The 13,376-nt window shown below is 44.9% G+C and overlaps 1 long non-coding RNA gene across 1 annotated transcript; it reads left to right on the plus strand.

The window, feature by feature from the left end:
- The first annotated feature begins 3,259 nt into the window (after positions 1-3,259).
- On the plus strand, positions 3,260-10,381 carry LOC140609215 (uncharacterized). The gene is made up of 3 exons (XR_012011145.1): positions 3,260-4,040; positions 6,999-7,072; positions 9,815-10,381. It is a non-coding gene; the product is annotated as an uncharacterized lncRNA (long non-coding RNA).
- Positions 10,382-13,376: the final 2,995 nt, after the last annotated feature.

Raw genomic sequence — 13,376 nt, forward strand, 5'->3', positions numbered from 1 at the left:
TAATTAAAATATTTTTGCTTTTAATTTATGTGTATTATTTTTTTCAAATGTCTATGTTGTTAGGATATAAATATTTAATAAGCTGTTTGGAGCTGACCACTTAATAAAGGGAAATTTATGGCATTAAAAGAAAGGCACTGACATAAGGTCTCCACACTAATGCCCAGGTCACACAGTAAAAGTCAGACTGGAATTTGGTCAGTCTGACCCCAGGGCCTGAAGGCTTAACCTTTCTTAACCGGGTTCAATCAATGCTTTACCTCTGTGTCCTGTCCTAGATGGCCAAACCATTGAGTTAGGAGTCAACCTGGAAATAATGGAGCAGACATAAATTGAACATTACTATGAAGATCACAAATTGTTTCCGTGTCCCTCGGCACCCTACAAAACGTCTGTGAGCCTCAGTTTCCTCAACTGCAAAATGGGGATAGCCGAAATCTACAGTACAGAGTTATAGGATTAAACAAGGTAAAAATCATAAAGCATATGGCATATTGTATGTGTTTCCTCTTTCCCGTTCTTCCCTCCTCATTTCTGTGACTGAACTGAAAGCACAGGGACACCATGCCCACAGGGGTATGAAGCACACGTGTGCATGCACACGCACACACCCTCTAACCATCTGTCTACACCCAATCCTCAACCTCAAACACATTACTTATATATTCATACTTGTAATCACAGCGTCTTGGCTGATTAAATCAGCACAAAAAAACCTGACAGAACAAAACAATGTAGCAGTTAAGTTCTTGAACTCACTCTTCTTCTTTTTTTTTTTTAAGATTTTATTTATTTATTTATTCATGAGAGACATGGAGAGAGAGGCAGAGACAGAGGAGGAGGGAGAAGCAGGCTCCCTGTGGGGAGCCAGATGCAGGACCCCATCCCAGGACCCGGGGATCTTGCCCTGAGCCGAAGGCAAATGCTCAACCCCTGAGCCACCCAGGCAGCCCAAAGTTGCCCCTCTTTCCCCACATAACCTTCACGGTTAGCAGCTGCCATGTAGAGATCGTCTGCCAGAGCTCCGGTATGGTTCGGACTCAGCAGACCCAACCCCCACTCCCCTTTGGCCCTTGCACCCATCACAGCACCCATCACAGCACGGTACATGACGCCACTGGACCAAAGGGCTGCTCAGGACTCGAGGGTCCTCCGCTTCATCTCAACACACAAAAACACCCCAACCTTTGGTTCTTAGCAGCATCGGTTGCAGAACAGATGACCGCCTTTCCCAGATGTTATTTGCAGGAGGAAACCCTCCACCAGCCACGATGCCTGAGCCTCCAACTTTAGATATTGTTTCTTTGGGCTTGAAGTCTTTTATAAAACAGACGTCTCTCTCTGCCAGAGGTTGATTTATGTCTCACCTGGCAGGTGGCTCCACTTCAGGTCAACTTCCAAGGAGGAAGTGGATGGAGAAACAGTGTGTTTAATGCATTCATCTCATAAATATCTAGTGAGCATTGACAATGTGCTAGGCACAGGGGCATGAACAGAGTAAGATACAATCACCGGCCTCAAGGCTTGTGGTCTGATGAAGGGCACAGGCTGGGAAACTGGTAATTCCAATCCCACGTGACGTCTGCGAGCACAGGAAGGCAGTGTCAGTATATGGGAGCACAGAAGAGGGGCACATAATCCAGACCTCCTGGAAGAGTCCTAGCCTGAGACTGAAAGGATGGGAAGGAGTGAGGTAAGTGAAAGTTGGGTGGGGGGGCTCCAGGGAAAACAGGATGCCACAGGTAAGGGTCTGGGATGCAAATGCATGGTGGATGGAAATCAGGTGCACCTCACAATTGTGCAAAGGATTGGGACATGGTTATGACCACTTCTCAGTCTTTTTGAGTCTAAAACTTTGCCAATTTTTTTTGTTTAACCACTATTTACTGAGCTCCTACCACATGTAAGGACTCTTCACTGATGTGGGGCCTGTGTGTATGAGGGGACCTGCACACCACTACAGTGTGAGCCCCACATTCATCCTTCCCCACATCCAGACACTCACTACTTTCTTCTTTTGTTTTTTTTTAAGACTTTATTTATTTATTCATGAGAGACACACAGAGAGAGGTAGAGACACAGGCAGAAGGAGAAGCAGGCGGTCCCCATTGGGGGCCTGATGTGGGACTCGATCCCAGAACCCTGGGATCATGACCTGAGCCAAAGACAGACGCTCAACTGCTGAGCCACCCAGATGCCTCACACCTACTACCTTCTTAAGACTCTCGTGATCCCAGGCTAGTGTCTTGTTTATTTTTTTATTTTTATTTTTTTAAAGATTTATTTATTTATTCAGAGAGAAAGAGAGAGACAGAGAGAGGCAGAGACACAGGCAGAGGGAGAAGCAGGCTCCATGCAGGGAGTCTGACGTGGGACTCCATCCCGGGTCTCCAGGATCACACCCTGGACCACAGGCAGCGCTAAACCTCTGCGCCACCAGGGATGCCCTAGTGTCCTGTTTAAATGGCAGGCCTGATTTGAGTCTCGGTTCTCATGCATCCTAGCTGTAGTCATGCCTTGGATTCTAGCAGCCCTAGTGAGAAATTTCCAGAATTAGGCAGAGCTTACATTAACCCTTCAGCCTCCAGGGGTTGTGGGTCAGAAGTGAGGTGACATAGCAAGGTGGTACTGCACCCATTCTGAGTTTGAGGGCCCTGGAGACATCTCATTGCTCCATCAGAAACTTAAGCATAGGGAATGGTGGCAAATATACTATTTACTTTTTAGCTAAGAGTTGAACACCAGAATTCTGGCCATAGCTAAGAAGATGATTTGGCTTATTCTATTTAAACCATTGGAGCTCCAGGTTGTGCAAGACAAGAGGTTGGGGTGGGTGGTGCTAGGACAGCCAATCTCCACATGCTAGCACAGAGTGCATTCTGGTCATGATGTCCCAGGCCCATCCTGATGCCCAACCCGTCCGGACTCTGGGACTCTGAGTTACCTAATACCTAAAATACCAACCTCACTACTTTTGTAAAACACCAACCCCATCATCTTAAAAAAAAAAAAAAATTAGTAGAAGCAAACACCAGTGAGGATAGAAATTGCCTCCAAGGAGACTGCTTCTGAGAAGCTACTGGCTTCCAGCTGGCTGCTCAGCCCTTGACCTGCTTGTGACTAGGGCAAGACCTATGCTCTTCCCAGCTTTTGGGAAAGACCCAGTCACTCTGACCCTCCCTGCCCAGCCCAGGTTTGCTGACCTCATGGGTGCAGGTGGAGGCTTAGGTGAACCGGGACCTTTCACCTCCTTCCGCCCACTCACTTCCCTGCCACAGCTAGGTCCCTAGAGCGCAGGCAGGCACCTGTCACACAAAGGCTGACTCCTCAGGTTAGGGGAGGGGGGCCACCCTGCGGGGGGTTACATGCCGCCCGGCTTCTCCTCGGCGGCGATGTGTGGCCATCCCGGGGAAGGCGGAGCAGCTGCCTCACCGAGCTCGGGGCCCGCGGGACAGCCCGGGACAGGCGCGGGCTAAGAAGCGGTGGCATCCGAGGTGACTGGGAGTCGTCGGCACCCAGAGCACCCCGGAGCCGCCTGCCAGCCTCGCTGCGGGGAGAGCGGGGACTCGGGCTCGCGCCTCCGCCTGCCCGGGCGTGGGTCTGCTCCCGGGCCAGGGTGCGCGGAGGCTCCTTCCCGTTAGGGGCGGGGGCAGCCCCGCTCGGGCCAGCTCGGCGCCGTGAGCCGGCCAGACCGACGGACGCGCAGACGCGGCCCCGGGAGGAGAGCGAGCCCCGGCGCGAGGGCAGCCCGCGGCCGTCCAGCCGGAGAGGGAGGGCTCTCGGGGCGCAGCAAGTCCGAACGCCTCGCTGAACGCCCTTCCCTCCTGGGACGAACCTCGGCTGCTCCCGGCGCCTGCATCCGCGAGTCCCACGCCCCCCTCCGGACTTCCCCAAAGAGCAACCCCGCAGCTCGGAGCAAGGCGGCGAAGGCGCTGTCTCCCCACCGCCGGGCGCTCTCCGGGACCCCGGGAGGGATGCGCAGACCACCTGGCGTCAGGGAGAGGCCCGGGAACAGTTGAGAGCGCCGATTCCTAACCGGAGTGAGTCCCTATCTTGCCATTTTCGAGCGGTGTTACCTTACATGAGGGTCGTTTCTCAGAAGCCAGCTTCCTCAAACGAAAACGTATGATTACCATTGCACCTGCTTCTTAGGATTGCTGTGAAGATAGATCGCCGAGCTCCCTGCCTGGCACGTAATTGCAACTCAGTATATGGTTGTAAAATGTGACTTTCAGGAGACAATACTGTACCCCAAAGGATGGAGATTTCATGCATAAAGGAAAATACATTTGGGCAGAGGGGTTTTGTATCACCACCCAAATCACACGGAATAGAGGAGGCGTGCTTGCCACCAACCACTTTGGTTTCCCTTCTGAATTAAGCCGTCCTAAGGAAAGGCAAGCTGGATACAAAGAGTGCCTCCTAAAACTCTTACAACATGGCTTAATGGATTCTCCCATCTGTACATGTCCCTCTACACACAAGGTTTCAGCCCAGCCCCCCAGAGCCCTAGGCCAGGAGGCAACATGGATGTCTCCCTCTTGGCTTCATATAAGTGAAATCTATTGGTTTTTATCTTCTCAATCATGGAGTATAGATTTTTCCCTTCCCCTTTGTCCTTGTTGCCCTTGTCCAAAGTAGAGCCAGTTTCTGGAGGCACCAAAAATCTCAGCTGAGTCTGAAAAGATGAAAAAAGTTTCCCCAGATAAAGAAAGAACAGATCATTTCTTTTAAAAAATTTTAAATTCAATTAATTAATATGTAGTGTATTAGTTTCAGAGATAGAGTTCAGTGATTTATCAGTCTTAAGTCACACCCAGAGCTCATTACATCACCCAGATACCCCATCCTCCCACCCGGCCCCTCCAGCAACCCTCAGTTTGTTTCCTATGATTAAGAGTCTCTTATGATTTCTCTCTCTCGGATTTTGTCTTGTTTTATGTTTCCTCCCCTTCCCCTATGCTCCTCTATCTTGTTTCTTAAATTCCACATACGAGTGGGATCATATGATAGGTGTCTTTCTCTGACTGACTTATTTCACATAGCATAACACCCTCTAGCTCCATCCATGTTATTACAAATGGCAAAATTTCTTTTCTTTTTTTCTTTTTGGTGGCTGAGTAATATTCCATGTATATATACCACATCTTCTTTACCCATTCTTCTGTCGATGGACATCTGGGCTCTTTCCATTGTTTGGCTGTTGTAGACTTTGCTGCTATAAACATTGAGGTGCAGGTGCCCCTTCGTATCACTGCATTTGTATCTTTGGAGTAAATAAGAACAGGTCATTTCAAGTATTAAGAAGAGCACAGGCAAGGGCCAGAGGCTTCACAAGACGTGTTGTTTGAAACAGTATGCAGATCTGTGTGAAGGAACCCAGGTCCCAGCTGAGGCATGATGGCCTAATGGCTCAGCACATGAACACCTGGGCTGAACAGCCTGGTTTGAATTCCAGCTCCATCTTTCAATAGCAAATTACTTAATTTCTCTGTGCCTTAGTTTCTAACCTATAAAATAGGATTGTAACAACACTGAGCTCCTCAGGTGGTTGGCAAGATTAAACAAATTAATACATGGAGAGAACTTAGAACAACAGTGGTATATAACAAGTGCTCCATGCGTGTTAGGTAATACTTCATAATTCATATGTGGGCTTTGGTCCCCCTTTTTTTTCCATCATTCAACCCCAAGTACATGTTTTACTTTGATTAGTTGGAAATGACTATCTGTTAATACTACCCCAATGTACCTTATTGCTCTGTAGCAGTGTTTTAACAAACTCATTCTCCAACACTGGCCTGAGGACTGGTAGGATTAATAGAGAAATTTACTGCAGAAAATCAAGGAGTTGTCTTGTGACACAATGACTCAATTATACATTCAGTGTTAGTCAGCAAGTATTTATTGGGCACTTACTAGGTGCCAGGTACTATGCTTCCCATGCCTTCCTCTAGGGCACCACATAGGAGAGTTAGATGGAAGGGGATTGATTTAAGGGTCTCAGAAAGACCAGCCTTTGTCTCTAATCTTGCTCCTGCTGACTACTCAAAAGATTTAGCACAGATTTCACTTTTTCAAACCCTTCTTAAGGGTGATGCATTCTAGTTGGGTCAATGTTCTAGGTTACCCATACATCTAACATCTAACATCTAACAGTAATAGGAATTCCACTGTCTGATGAACTCATCTTCTGAAGCACATGTCTAAAGTCTTCAGTGGGGCTGTGAACACTAGAAATCTTGTGCTTATTTGTGCTTTTTCCCCCCTGGGAGTTCTATTTCAGGCAATATAAGAACTAGGTACTAAGACGATCTTCCAGATGCAAAATACCAAAGATATAAATGTTCTTTTAAGTGCATAGCAGAGCTTGAAGGAAAAGAAAAGAAAGAGAAATCTACTGAGGCAGAAGACAAATATACAGGGACACCTGGGTGGCTCAGTGGTTGAGAATCTGCCTTTGGCTGGGGTGTGGTCCGGGGGTTATGGGATCCAGTCTCGCATCCGGCTCCTTGAGGGGAGTCTGCTTCTCTCTCCGACCATGTCTCTGCCTCTCTCTATATCTCTCATGAATAAATAAATACAATTTTTTAAAAAGAAGACAAATATACAGAGCAAAGAATAGAGAAATCTGAAAACCAGAGTTATTTTAAGTGGACCAAGAAGCTGGAGCTGTCCTGTGGGAGTTGGCTAATCTCAATAACCAAAACCTGGCAAAGAGTTGGCATCCTCTGGGCTGTGCTCTCAAGGAAGGGTGGGCCAGGAGAAATCTGGCCATTAGCAAAGGGAGGGATCAGAGTTATGTACTTATCTCTATGTGCATTTCAGACATGAAAAAGGTTTTCCTGTGGGAATTTTTGATCATGTGTTTCAGATGAATTTGAGAATAAATTTATATTATGTCTGGTCTGGGAAAACATAAGACAAAACATTAACAAAAATTCAGAATGAGTGGTGGTTCTTTTTCTATTTTTTTTAAGATTTTATTTATTTGACAGAGCATTGAACATGTGCACTTGAGCATGCCCTAGTGAGCCAGGGGCAGAGAAAGAATCTTCAAGCAGACTGCTGGGTAAGTGAGGAGCCCCTCACCGGGCTTGATTTCAGGACCTATGAGTAATGATCTGAGCTGAAACCAAGAGTCAGACGTTTGACCTCAACCTGAGCTGAAGCCAAGGGTTGCATGATTAACAGCTTCACCAACTGAGCCACCTGGGTGCCCCACAATTAGTGATTCTTTAAAGAAGCTTTTCGAAAAGCTTCTCTGGAGTAGCCACCCCTCACTCCAGGCTCCATAGGATCCCCTCAAAAAAAAGTTTGGACAAGTAAAGCTCAAATACAAAACGAAACAAAACAGAGAAAAAAATCCTCTGTGAACAAATATCATCATACTCAGTAAACAGCTATGTAAGATCCTTCCCATCCTCTGATAATGGAATTATTAGGTACAGCATAAAAAAGAAGAATGTTTTAAATGTTTGGAGGAAAACAAGAACTTGAAAACCTGAGAAAAGGATCATAGGCTCTCAAAAAAGTTAAAGGAGATTTGAAAAGAAGTCAAATTGAACATGGAGAGATGAAAGCCTTAATAATCAAAATTTAAAACTATGTAAGCAAGTCAAACCACAGATTAGATAGAATGGAAGACAAAACTAGTGAACTGAAAAAAAAAAAACTAAAAAGTTACACAGAATGCAGCAGAGCTGGACAAAAGATTGAAAATATGAAGGAAAAGTTAAGAGACATGGTGACCAGAATGACTAATGCCAGGGCTAACATTTGTGGAACTGGTGTTCTAGAAGGAGAAAATAGAATAAAATGAGGAAATACTCTTAAAGACAGTGGCTGAGAATTGTCCAGAAGCAACAAATGACAGGAGTCCTCATTTTCTATCATTAATATAAGCTGGATGACAAAGGAATAATATTATAAATGTCTAAGAACAAATAACTAGCAAACTAAAATTTATACTTAGCCAAACTAGAATTTATTTATTTTTTTAAATTTTTATTTATTTATGATAGTCACAGAGAGAGAGAGAGGCAGAGGGAGAAGCAGGCTCCATGCACCGGGAGCCCGACGTGGGATTCGATCCCGGGTCTCCAGGATCACGCCCTGGGCCAAAGGCAGGCGCCAAACCGCTGCACCACCCAGGGATCCCGCCAAACTAGAATTTAAAAGTGAGAGCACTCTCCCACATAAACATTTTTAAAAATAAAAACAAAAGTGAGAGCACCCATGGAATGAGAGAAAGTATTTGAAAACCATGTATCTGATAGGGGACTTATATCCAAAACATGTAAGAACTCTTACAACTTAACAACAAAAAAGAGAATCCAATTTAGAGATGACTAAAGGAGTGGAAAGACATTTCACCAGAGAAGATATATAAGTAGCCAATATACATATGAAAAGATGTCCAGTATCATTAGTCATTAGGGCTTGAGACTTTTTGTTTGTTTGTTTTACTGTGAAGGTACAATTCACACACAGTAAAATCCACCCATTTAGAGTATATATATATATAGTAACTGGGTCATATAGTAATTCCATGTGCAACTTCTGGAGGAAGCAGCACACTTTTTTTCCCAAACGGCAACATCATTTACATCCGCAGCCCCATTTCTAAGGTTCCAATTTCTCTACATCCTTGTCAACACTTGTTAACCTGTATTGTTTTGTTTTGTTTTGTTTTATTATTGCCTCTGCGTCTGAAGGTCTATGGGGAGTGGCATTAAATTTTGCTTTTATTTGAGACGCCTGGGTGGCTCAGCGGTTGAGCATCTGCCTTCAGCTCAGGGCATGATCCTGGGATCCGGGATTGAGTCCCACATCGGGATCCTTGCAGGGAGCCTGCTTCTGTCTCTGCCTCTCTCTCTCTATCTCTCTCTGTATCTCTCATGAATAAATAAATAAAATCTTTAAAAAAATTTTTTTGCTTTTATTTTATTTGTATTGCAGGCTCTATGATCTTTCTATGGGTTTTATAGAGTTGGAAAACAAAAGACTTTGCTCTCTGTTCACCCTTCAGAATTAGGAAATCAGCCGTATTGCCACTAAAAAGCTCCCCAGGACTATTTTCAGTATTTCAAAAATCCTGATATAACCCATACACTCCCTTTCATTAGGGTTCCTAGGCGAACTGAAATGTCAAGTGGTTTAATTTTGACTAGAATTGTTTAAGCTGCTGAAGAATAGAGAATGCACACTCTTCGGGTTGTAACATCACCAAAGAGCACAAACCTGGCATATAGTAAATGTTGAAGTGAGTGAACGTATTATTATTAGTTCTCACTTATTAATCAGAAACTCTAATTGGTAAATTGTTGGGGGATCAACAAAATTGAAACATGGATTTATGGATGAGGCTAGAGTCCTTAAGTGTCAGAAGTGTGGGAACACTACCCTACCTTTCGGGAACCCAGATGTATGGCCTGTCCCCAGAGTTGCTCCTTGGGTAAGACTGATGGGAAAGCTCCTCTTTGCCTTTGCTTTCCCCTAGACCTCTGTTCTCCATGCACCCTTGATCTGGCCCCAGAGATGCTCAACCCCTAGATGCCTAGTGTCCCATAGCACTATCCTTCTCCCCCTACCACACTGCCTTGTTCCCCCTCCCCTCCCCATGATCTAACATAGCTTTCTGGTGTCCTAAAATGAGTTAATCTGACATTCCTGCAGATGTGTAAATGGTATTGATTTGTGTTAGAATCCTTTTCATCCCCTGTCTACATACCACTCCACCTCATCTGTATGATTTTCCTAGGGCCACCATAACAAAATACCACTAAAATAACAGGTATTTATTCTCTCACAGTTCTGGAGGCCAGAAGTCCAAAGGTAGCAGAAGAGCTGTGCTCCCTCTGAAGTCTCTGGAGTAGAATTCTTCCTTGCTTCTTCCAGCATCTGGTAACCCATGCATTCCTGAACTTGTGACAGCCTAACTCCAATCTCTGTCCCTGTCTTCATATGGCCCTCTTCACTCTGTGTCCAGATTTTCCACTTCACAGAAGGACACCAGTCATTTTCCAAACATGTATTGTGTTCTTCAGTGGAATGAGAAATAAGTTAATTTTTTGCCCTCAAAGAACTTATAGTCTGAGATTGTCCTTGATTTAAAGTGACTTTCTCAACAAGGCAGTGCAAGAAGGGATGCGAGGCTGTGTGTATGATTAAGGCTATCTGCAAAATTCAGCCTTGTTGGATTGAGTATGAGTGTGAGGAGCTGAATCGGGGTATCAGATCTCTGGAGGTGGAATGGGGCAAGAACCGTGTTTGTCTTGTTCATTGTTTCATCCTCAGCACCCAAATACAGCCAGCCTCTGCCACATAACATAAGGAGAATAATAACAGTGGTGATAATAATAATAAAATATAACCAACATCTATTGAGCGCGTCAGTACAAACACTGCCAAAACCTTTGGCTACATAATGTCATTTAATTTTCAAAATGGTCTTATAGGGGGGGGAGTATCATCACTCCCACTGAGAGATAATTAATGAGACAACTGGGCCCCAGGGAGATTAAGTAGCTTATCCAAAGTGACACTGTCAATAAGTAGTGGAGTTGAGCTTCAACTCAGGTTCCATTGACCTGATAGCTGCTGCTCTTAACCCAGAAATACCAACACAAGAAATCCAGTCCCAGGGCTCTAACTCCTCCCATAGGGACAGTGGGGATAGCGAGCCCATGGACTTGGTGATGTTCACCTTTGAGATCCCCTAGCCAGCTCTGATTCTACCACCTTCAGCTACTTTCTGTTGTGTTTGGGTCCCCAAGTGGACATTTATACATAACAAAGTACTCATTGACCATTCAGCACAGCACCTGGAGGGTTTATTCCTCATTGTGATCTAATAAATGAAAGTTAATAAGTTGTTGATAGGTCAATTTCATGTGAATTTTATTTGCAGTGAGTTATTATATTAACCATATATTATACATTTTAAATTCATGTTTACCTTTTTATTACTTACGTGAGCTATATATAAATTTAAGTGATTAGGCCCAGAGCCTTATAACCCAAAAGTATGACTATACTATCAAGCTTCTAGACCTGAAGGTTGAACAATCAGAGGGTAGGAGGGAGGAAGGATCCTAAAGGCAAGTAGTCCAGCCTCCAAAATGTCTTGCTCAGTGCTTATTCCTAGTGACACTTAATAAATAGTTGTGGAATAAATGAATGTTAAAAAGAGGAAAATAGAGGTGCCTGGGTGGCTAAATTGGTTAAGCATCTGCCTTCGGCTCAGGTCATGATCCTGGGGTCCTGAGATCAAGCCCCACATCGGGCTCCCTGCTCGGTAGGGAGTCTGCTTCTCCCTCTCCTGCTCCACTGCTTGGGCTCTCTCTCTCTTTCTCTCTCTGTCAAATAAATAAATAAAGTCTTAAAAAAAAAAAGAGGAAAATAGTCATAAAATTAAAAGCAAATAGGGAAATATTTTTTCATAAATACAATAGATAAGGGCTCAACTTAATACAGCAAGAACTTGGAAAACTGATAAGAGGAACAGAAACTTATTTTAAGTTTTATTTATTTAAGTCATCTCTATACCCAATGTAGGGCTTGAACTTCCAACCCCAAAATCTAGTAGCATGCTCTTCTGACTGAGCTAGCTGGTGCCCCAACAAGATATCTTTAATAGAAAAATGACATTGTCAAATACACGCCCTTTCTGGAAATCAGCATATAAATTTATAAGAAAGCATGGGGACCACATGAGGATAAGTGAACCACAGTTATGTGAGAAAGGGGACTTAATCAGAAAATGCAAGAAGCCTAGCAGCAGAGCTGGGTTTGACCTTTATCAGACAAGCAAGAGGGCAGGAGAGGGACTGCTGTGTGTTCTGACAGGATGATCAGATGTCCCAGGTTGGGAAAAGCAGCTAGAAGAATCAGAAGTACATATATCGACGAGCTTCTCGTTGTGGGGTTGGGAATGACTTTACCGGGAAGGGGTTAGAAGGTGAGCCCATCCTCTGGGGAGGAAATCTAACTCTGATGGTAGACAGTATCCTCCCTGAAGCTAGGAACCCCTCTGTCTTGCCCTGACAGGTCAGAGGAGCCCAACCTCGGGTGTAGGGTTTATTGAAATCTGGGCTCTGATCAGAGTGGTAACTTCTCATTCTTGTGGGCATAGGAATATGTCCTTTCCTTGGTCAATCAGGCAATGCAACTCGGGAGCTGAGCAAGGCAAGGTTGGTTACTGAGCTTGTTTCCAGGCCATTGTCTTGTCTCCAGATTGTGGAATGACTTTGACTTCGTGCCCTTCCCATTGATGATGTCTCTTCCTCAGGGTATAATTTCACAATGCATTCCCTCAATGGGAAGGGGCTGTTCAGGTGTGTTGGCCTCTGGGACCATGGGGAGATTGCTCTCATTGCCTGGCTTGCAAGAAGTAAGGGAACTGGGAACTGCAGGCAGCCCATGTTTTCTATCTACGCGGTGATTCACTAATCCAACCAAAGAACTTGAACTTCCTGGAGTGATGAGCCTAGCACAGTTTCAGGCACACAAAAACAACAATAGTCACACGCCTCTTGACCAAGTGACCTGAACCAGGAGGCTTTGAAAGCCACACACCCACGCACTCTAGGGCAGCAGTTCACATCAACAACGAGAACATCAACTGTCTGAGAGTCACTGCCAGAGTAAAGTTTCCTAAGTGTGCACACACCTGTCCTGATGCACACACCCAGAACACCTGGGCTCTGCATGTCCCATTACACACCAAGCACAATCTTCTGGGTGGCCCTCATTTTGCATGAGTCCCTAAATTGACGTTTCCTTTACTGTGAAAGATTCTCCACATCCCTTTCTTTTTCTTTTTCCTTGACTTCTCCCTGCTTTGCAGAGACAGAAGAGGCAGGGGACAACTATAAATTTATTCCAAAAGTCAGAGGACAAGAGGCTGCCATGATGCTGTAACAGCACTGAGTTAGAGAATCTAATCTGCTAGAAGGAAAGTTAGAGCATATGGAGCTCAGTCTGTTTGTTTCAACAGAGAGGACTGTAGGCTGGAGAGAGGAAAAGATTTACCCATTGCTCTGGCTGGGCAGTGGCTGAGCCTCAATTTGATGATATGGGTGGGATGGGCAGAGAAAGTATGAGTTTAGTCTATCTAAAGGATTTAGTGAGCTCAGGGGGCTCAGTGATCTATATTGCCTGTGTGTGATAAGAGACTGATTGATCAGGGGACCTGAGTGGCTCAGTTAAGTGGCTGCTTTTGGCTCAAGTCATGAACCCAGACTCCCAAGATGGAGTCCCCCTGTTTGGCTCTCTGCTTGGTAGGGAGTCTGCTTCTCCTTCTGCCCCTCCCCTGATCATTCTCCCTTTCTCAAATAAATAAATAAAATCTTTTTTTTTTTTAAAGAGATTGA

Source organism: Canis lupus, chromosome 18 (assembly GCF_048164855.1).
Source record: "Canis lupus baileyi chromosome 18, mCanLup2.hap1, whole genome shotgun sequence".
Classification (NCBI taxonomy): domain Eukaryota; kingdom Metazoa; phylum Chordata; class Mammalia; order Carnivora; family Canidae; genus Canis; species Canis lupus.